A 6,877-nucleotide genomic window follows, 5' to 3' on the forward strand; every position below is an offset into this window, starting at 1 on the left:
CTTTGCGACCCCATGAATCGCAGCACGCCAGGCCTCCCTGTCCATCACCAACTCCCAGAGTTCACCCAGACTCACATCCATCGAGTCAGTGATGCCATCCAGCCATCTCATCCTCTGTTGTCCCCTTTTCCTCCTGCCCTCAATCTCTCCCAGCATCAGAGTCTTTTCCAAAGAGTCAACTCTTCGAATGAGGTGGCCAAAGGACTGGAGTTTCAGCTTTAGCATCATTCCTTCCAAAGAACACCCAGGGCTGATCTCCTTTAGTATAGACTGGTTGGATCTCCTTGCAGTCCAAGGGACTCTCAAGAGTCTTCTCCAACACCACAGTTCAAAAGCATCAATTCTTCGGCACTCAGCCTTCTTCACAGTCCAACTCTCACATCCATACATGATTACTGGAAAAACCATAGCCTTGACTAGATGGACCTTTGTTGGCAAAGTAATGTCTCTGCTTTTGAATATGCTATCTAGGTTGGTCATAACTTTCCTTCCAAGGAGTAAACGTCTTTTAATTTCATGGCTGCAGTCACCATCTGCAGTGATTTTGGAGCCCCCCAAAATAAAGTCTGACACTGTTTCCACTGTTTCCCCATCTATTTCCCATGAAGTGATGGGACTGGATGCCATGATCTCCGTTTTCTGAATGTTGAGCTTTAAGCCAACTTTTTCACTCTCCACTTTCACTTTCATCAAGAGGCTTTTTAGTTCTTCTTCACTTTCTGCCATAATGGTGGTGTCATCTGCATATCTGAGGTTATTGAAACGTAGTTATTGAACAAAAGAGAGAAAAGATAAAATACCTAAATTATTTGCAAATTCAAGCAGAGAAGAGTTCACTGTATGTTTGAATATATGACCTAAAATACTCTCCGAAGAATCTCAGTATGAGAGAAAATCTACAAAAGTTGTAAATGCCTAAAAACAGAAGATTATCAGGAAAAGCATTTTGAGCCTGGCACTCAGTCCCCCAGCTGTCGAAACAGCGTAATAAACAGCATTTCTACAACACAGTGCAATGAGTTAAGTGAAAATATTCCATGATTCCTGGTGTCTAAGAGTTTTGGTTCAACTCTAACACTGTCTGCCTAGAGTTTTTAAGCTTAAAAGGATATAAGGTTCTGCCAACAGAAGCCCTTTATTTCTTACAACAAGAGAATGTTGCTTACAATGTGACACCAGCTGCTCGGACAAAATCGGTTCTATCAGAACTAATTTAATTTTACGTAAGTTGATCTATTTGCATCCTGAGTCCTGGGTTAGATGACTAGATACTACTTTAAAGACTAATCTTGTTTCCAGCTCCAATGTGTGGACAATGCTTAATCAGTGTGTACATCAGATAATACACATAATCATCAAGTACACTAATTAAGCCTAGAACTGTTGAAACACACATACTGTGTATGGATTAACAAGGCAATTCATTAAAAATCTTAATGACAAATCCTTTATTTCTCATATATTTTATTCCACAATGCTTCAGAGGAGTTCAGCACTTCTGTAACCCATTGACATGCCTCTCTTCAGTGAATTTCTTTTGAATCATCACACATCTGGGTACCCTCTCAACACTGATGGCCTCTGTAGAAATAATACTTCTCACCTTAAACCAGACAACTTGACATCTTTCCTGACAGCAGCTAAAGAAGGATAAATCAACCACTAGCAGAAGCATCAAAAGTAATTAAAATTAAAAGACGGAAACATATCAAATGCAATCATCACAAAGCAGTATTCCACTTCTACATATTCATCCTTGAAATGTGATAATGGATGTTTATGTGCTGGTCAGGTTGCCTTTAGAAGAAAATACATCAAAAAAGGTTAAAATCATATATGTATGTAGGTAAAACATTCATATCTATATATACATGTATGTATATACTACATAAATGCGTATGTTAAATATATTAAAATATATGTATGTGAAATATGTATGCCCTTTACCTCCAAACTTAGTTTTCAGAAACCAGCATTTCTCAAGCAAAATTTTGTTCATGAATGTAACAAAAAATAGACGGAAAAAAAGAGTTGCATGATATTTCTGTGATACAACCTATTTTTCTGCCATAAAACAGATAATTTTCAATAATGTACAATAAGTAAGGGGAGAAGGTGGGAGGTGAACCCTGTTCACTTCATCTTGTTAAACTCCTAACCGTAAACACAGAAATGGAAAGCAGAAAACCCTGGTTTCATGGCAACACCACATTACATCCTAATGGCACATAGCTTTGATACGTAAGAAATCAATTTCCAAAAAGCCATTGAACTAACAAATAACAACCCAATTTTTAAACAGATGTACACTCATACTTTGAAGTCTGTAAAAACACCATCCAGTTAATTTCATAGTTTAATAAGTGGTGCATTATTTTCTCTTCTCCCAACTTTTTGAATTCATAGGAAGCTATTTATTTATTAATAAGAGAATGAAATTTTACTTAAATTTTACATATTTACTTATCTAAATATGTCAAATAAATAGAGAAAAGTTTTTTATCTTAAGCCAAACCATATACAGTTTTATAACATTTAAATCCTGATATTCTTTTACTAAAAACATTACTTATTTCGCCAGGTCAAATACCCACCAGTATTGGCAGGTTTGGTTTCTCTATGATGTTTAGTCAAAATCCTAGATACTAACTGATATAAAATTTAAATTAGAATACTTAAAAATAATTGGAGGGGTACTTCTATGTCTTTTTTTTTTACTACAAGTAAAATCTTAAGATACACCCAATGAACTTGGAAATGGGGAAACTACATAGGTGAATAAAAGCTTTTTAACCTTGTGAATAGAAAATTGCACACCATCTTCTACTATCTAGATTATAATATTGTCTATTATGTCCTTTTAAAAAATAAATTATAACTGAGATGATGACTTTTGTTAAAGTTCACTTCAAGTTGAAATTCATTTGTTTCAGTTTATCAACTTGGAAGCAATTTTGTCTCAGTGCATTTGGTGTGTCATATCATCAAGCTTTGCCAAATCCAATCCATCACAGTTGAAGGGCCAAACAGTCATAGTTTCTTCATTACTGAAATGTAAGGACAGCGCAAGCGGATGTTTATCAGTGGTAAATTATCATCCTTCTAACTAAAAAGTTGGCGGAATCGTAGAAAAGGTGCCCTGAATTCTAGCAACTAAGCAGACTGATCTGTAAGGCAGGCTGTTATAATATATCATTTAATATGTTTTTAGGAAGAAGGTATCAAAAACCGTTTTGTGAAGGTGATAAAAGCTGTGGTCCCTATTGCTGGGCAAATCACACGCAGTTATAAACACGAGATTTTTCATAGCACCAGAGCACGATGCTCTCACCCAGAGACCACAGAAGCTAGATGAAAGAGAGGCTGGAAGTTCATAAATTTGGAAGGTCAGAGCCTACCAATGGGGCAAGAAACCAACTCCAGATGCTCTTCTCCAGGGAGCCATAATTCTGGAAGAAACACACACACACGTATCTGAACAGGATGTCCTCCAAGAAGCCCATAAAGATTTTCCCAGTTCCTGTAGATAAACTCTGACTGACATCTGGGACCCTGTATTTCCCTTCTCCAGGTCCTGACTCGGAATCTGCACCCAGAACCCCCACCACCCCCCAACAACCGGCTCTACCACTGTTCCCTAGACCAAGTCCAGCCCTTCTAACTCCACAGGGACTAATCTACTTTGAAAGTCAAAAACAAGAAATTATTTGTCCAAATTATGTTCAAAGCTAAGAAACGCCTTATGTTTCAGCTGTGTTTGAAACTTCAGATTATCTGAGGATGGATGAGGGCAGAGGGCAGTTTGTGAGCAAGCCTGCTCAGAGTGGCTAACACTTTCCCATGTGAAGGGGGCCAGGGTCTGACACACTCAGTTTTTCCCCTGCTCATCGTGAGCCCTATTTCTTAACGGGTCACCTTACATCCTCTTCTGCTTCAAGTCCCTGAAGTCATGAAAATCATGGATATCTGTTTAATATTAAATTAAAATAATACTCAAAACAGTAGAATTTAGTACTTTCCTCCACTGCAACATTTAGTACTTTCCTCCTCCTTGGTTTGAAATTTCAAACCAAGGGAAGGCGTTCCCATCTCTTGATGTTCTTAGACCTCAGAAGAAAGATATTCAGTCTGTGTGTGACTTTGATTATATAGGCTATGCCTTGTCCCAAAGAGAATTTAAAGTAAGAATACATATGCTTTTTAAAACATGTTAAACATGTAAACTAGTGTACTTACCATCAAGGTTAATGCTAGCAAATTGCAACTTTAAGAGTAGAATCCAGGACTTCCTTTGTGGTCCAGTGGGTAAGAATCTGCCCGCCAATGCAGGGGCACAGTTTCAATCCCTGGTCAGGGAAGATCCCACATGCTGTGGAGCAACTAAGCCAGTGAACCACAACTGCTGAGCCCACTCTTTCTGCAACTATTGAGCCCGAGAGCCTAGAGCCTGAGTTCGACAAGAGAAGCAAGGAGATGCCCAAGCACCACAACAAACAATAGTCCCCTCCCTACAACTAGAGATCGTAGAATCTGCCTGCAATGCAGGAGACCCGGGTTCGATCCCTGGGTTGGGAAGATGCCCTGGAGAAAGGACTGGCTACCCACTCCAATATTCTTACTGAAGAACCCCCTGGACAGAGGATCCTGGTGGGCTACCGTCCATGGGGTCACAAAGAGTTGGACACAACTGATTAACACTCTCACTTTCACTACAACTAGAGAAAGCCAGCTGCAGCAATAAAGACCCAGGGCAACCAAAAATAAATACAGGAATTAATTCATTTTAAAAAGATAGAATCAGAACTAATAGGTTATTAACCCTACTACTAGCAATACTTAGAAAGTGTTAACTAACAAAAGCATTTTAAGGTCATCTCTGAACTCCAGGATTCCTTTTAAAATTCCTATTACGGTTTTCAGGCTTTGTTGCGGGCATGAATTTATTTCCCTATGAGGAAGCGGTGATCTTTTGTGACCATTTGTATCTCATAACCCTTAACTTTCTCTGTTTCCAGGACAACCACATAGACTTGACAGCAATCCCATTATTGAAGTGAACATGACACACTGTCACCTCTTGCACAATCTTATAAAAATTCATAAAATACTGTAAAAATTACTTATTTTGCAAAGATACACTAGGTAGATAGCATTTCCAAGCCAATACCAACAATACCACATCTGCTAATGACGGTGACAGCCACGAATTTTCGATTGCTTATGGATTTTGATCTAAACGTTGCCACTATCCTACTAACTGATCTCCAGCCAGAAATGAGCATAATAATTGTCCCCTGGCATCAGAAATTCAGAAAACGAGGCTTTTTCATAGAGAAGAGGCATTGTGTAGTTTTCATTTGCTGGCAATATTTAGAGTCAATTGTGTAATTAAAAAAAAAACTTTCCATGAAAAATAAAAATACAGAATGTTTTTAAACATAAACAAAATGATGAAAGAAAGAACATTAATCTATGAGAAAGACAACGATTCCAGGGACATCTGCCCGTCCCTGGTTCCCAGGAGCTTTGGTTTTAGTTAGTTCTGCAGAAATACGACAGAGAACCTCTGGCTGTACAACTCAGAGAGGTGACTTACCGATATTACACCCGCCTCAAACCATTAGCAAAGCCTGGACCAACAGATAGAAACACCCTAAATGAAAAGATTAGTAAAAATATACCTCATCAAGGCCGTGTGTGTGTGTGTGTGTCTGTGTGTGTGTGTGTGTGTGTGTGTGTGTGTGCTCAGTTGCTCAGTCCCTCAGTCATGTCCAGCTCTTTGAGACTCTATGAACTGTAGCCCGCCAGGCTCCTCTGTCCATGGGGATTCTCCAGGCAAGAATACTGGAGTGGGTTGCTATGCTCTTCTCCAAGGGATCTTCCCAACCCAGGGATCAAACCCAGGTCTCCTGCACTGGCAGGTATAATGGGAGTGAACTCCACTGCTCTGGGCCTGACTCTGAGTGAAGGTGGGAGGAAGCCACCAATCTGACATCCCTGGTGAGCACTCCCTCCTCCAACAAGGAGGAATGAGGATAAGCAATAGTCAGTCCCTCAAGGCAATGGCACCTCACTCCAGTACTCTTGCCTAGAAAATCCCATGGACGGAGGAGCCTGCTAGGCTGCCGTCCATAGGGTCGCTAAGAGTCGGACACGACTGAATGACTTCACTTTCACTTTCCACTTTCATGCATTGGAGAAGGAAATGGCAACCCACTCCAGTGTTCTTGCCTGGAGAATCCCAAGGACGGCGGAGCCTGGTGGGCTGCCGCCTATGGGGTCTCACAGGGTCAGACACAACTGACGCGACTTAGCAGCAGCAGCAGCAGCACGTGGGTTTGGTACATGAATCCCCCCACCAAATCCAAGTGAAGACTTTACAGCGGTCTGGTTTGCTGCCTGGGGGAAACAAACACAACTTTTCCTAAAGGAACAGATCTTTAGTCAAACCTGAACTATAATTACATGCAAGATTTAAAATTAAAGTTTAAAATATTTTCAAAAATGAAAGTCTGACGTGCAAAAGGATTAATGAATTAAGAAGAGGGTAAATATACAAGCAAACTAAATAAACACTGACTTTATAAAGCAGTAATAATAACATCTAATGTGGGGAAGCTCCACTTTGAAGTCAGGAGGAGAGGGTTTGATTTAAAGAAGCCTGTAGCTATATTATCCAAGAGGATGGTAAGGGTACTGATTAATTTTAAATGTATTATGTAAAACATGTATATGAACATTTCTAGGGTAACCAATAAGAGAAAGAAGTATTGATTGAGGGAAAAAAATTATCAGCTTAAAATAAGGCAAGAAAAAATAAACAAAAATCATATAACTTGCCATTATATGACAAAAAAGTCAGTTTATCAGGAACACA

Source organism: Bos taurus, chromosome 14 (assembly GCF_002263795.3).
Source record: "Bos taurus isolate L1 Dominette 01449 registration number 42190680 breed Hereford chromosome 14, ARS-UCD2.0, whole genome shotgun sequence".
In the NCBI taxonomy this organism is placed as follows: Eukaryota; Metazoa; Chordata; class Mammalia; order Artiodactyla; family Bovidae; genus Bos; species Bos taurus.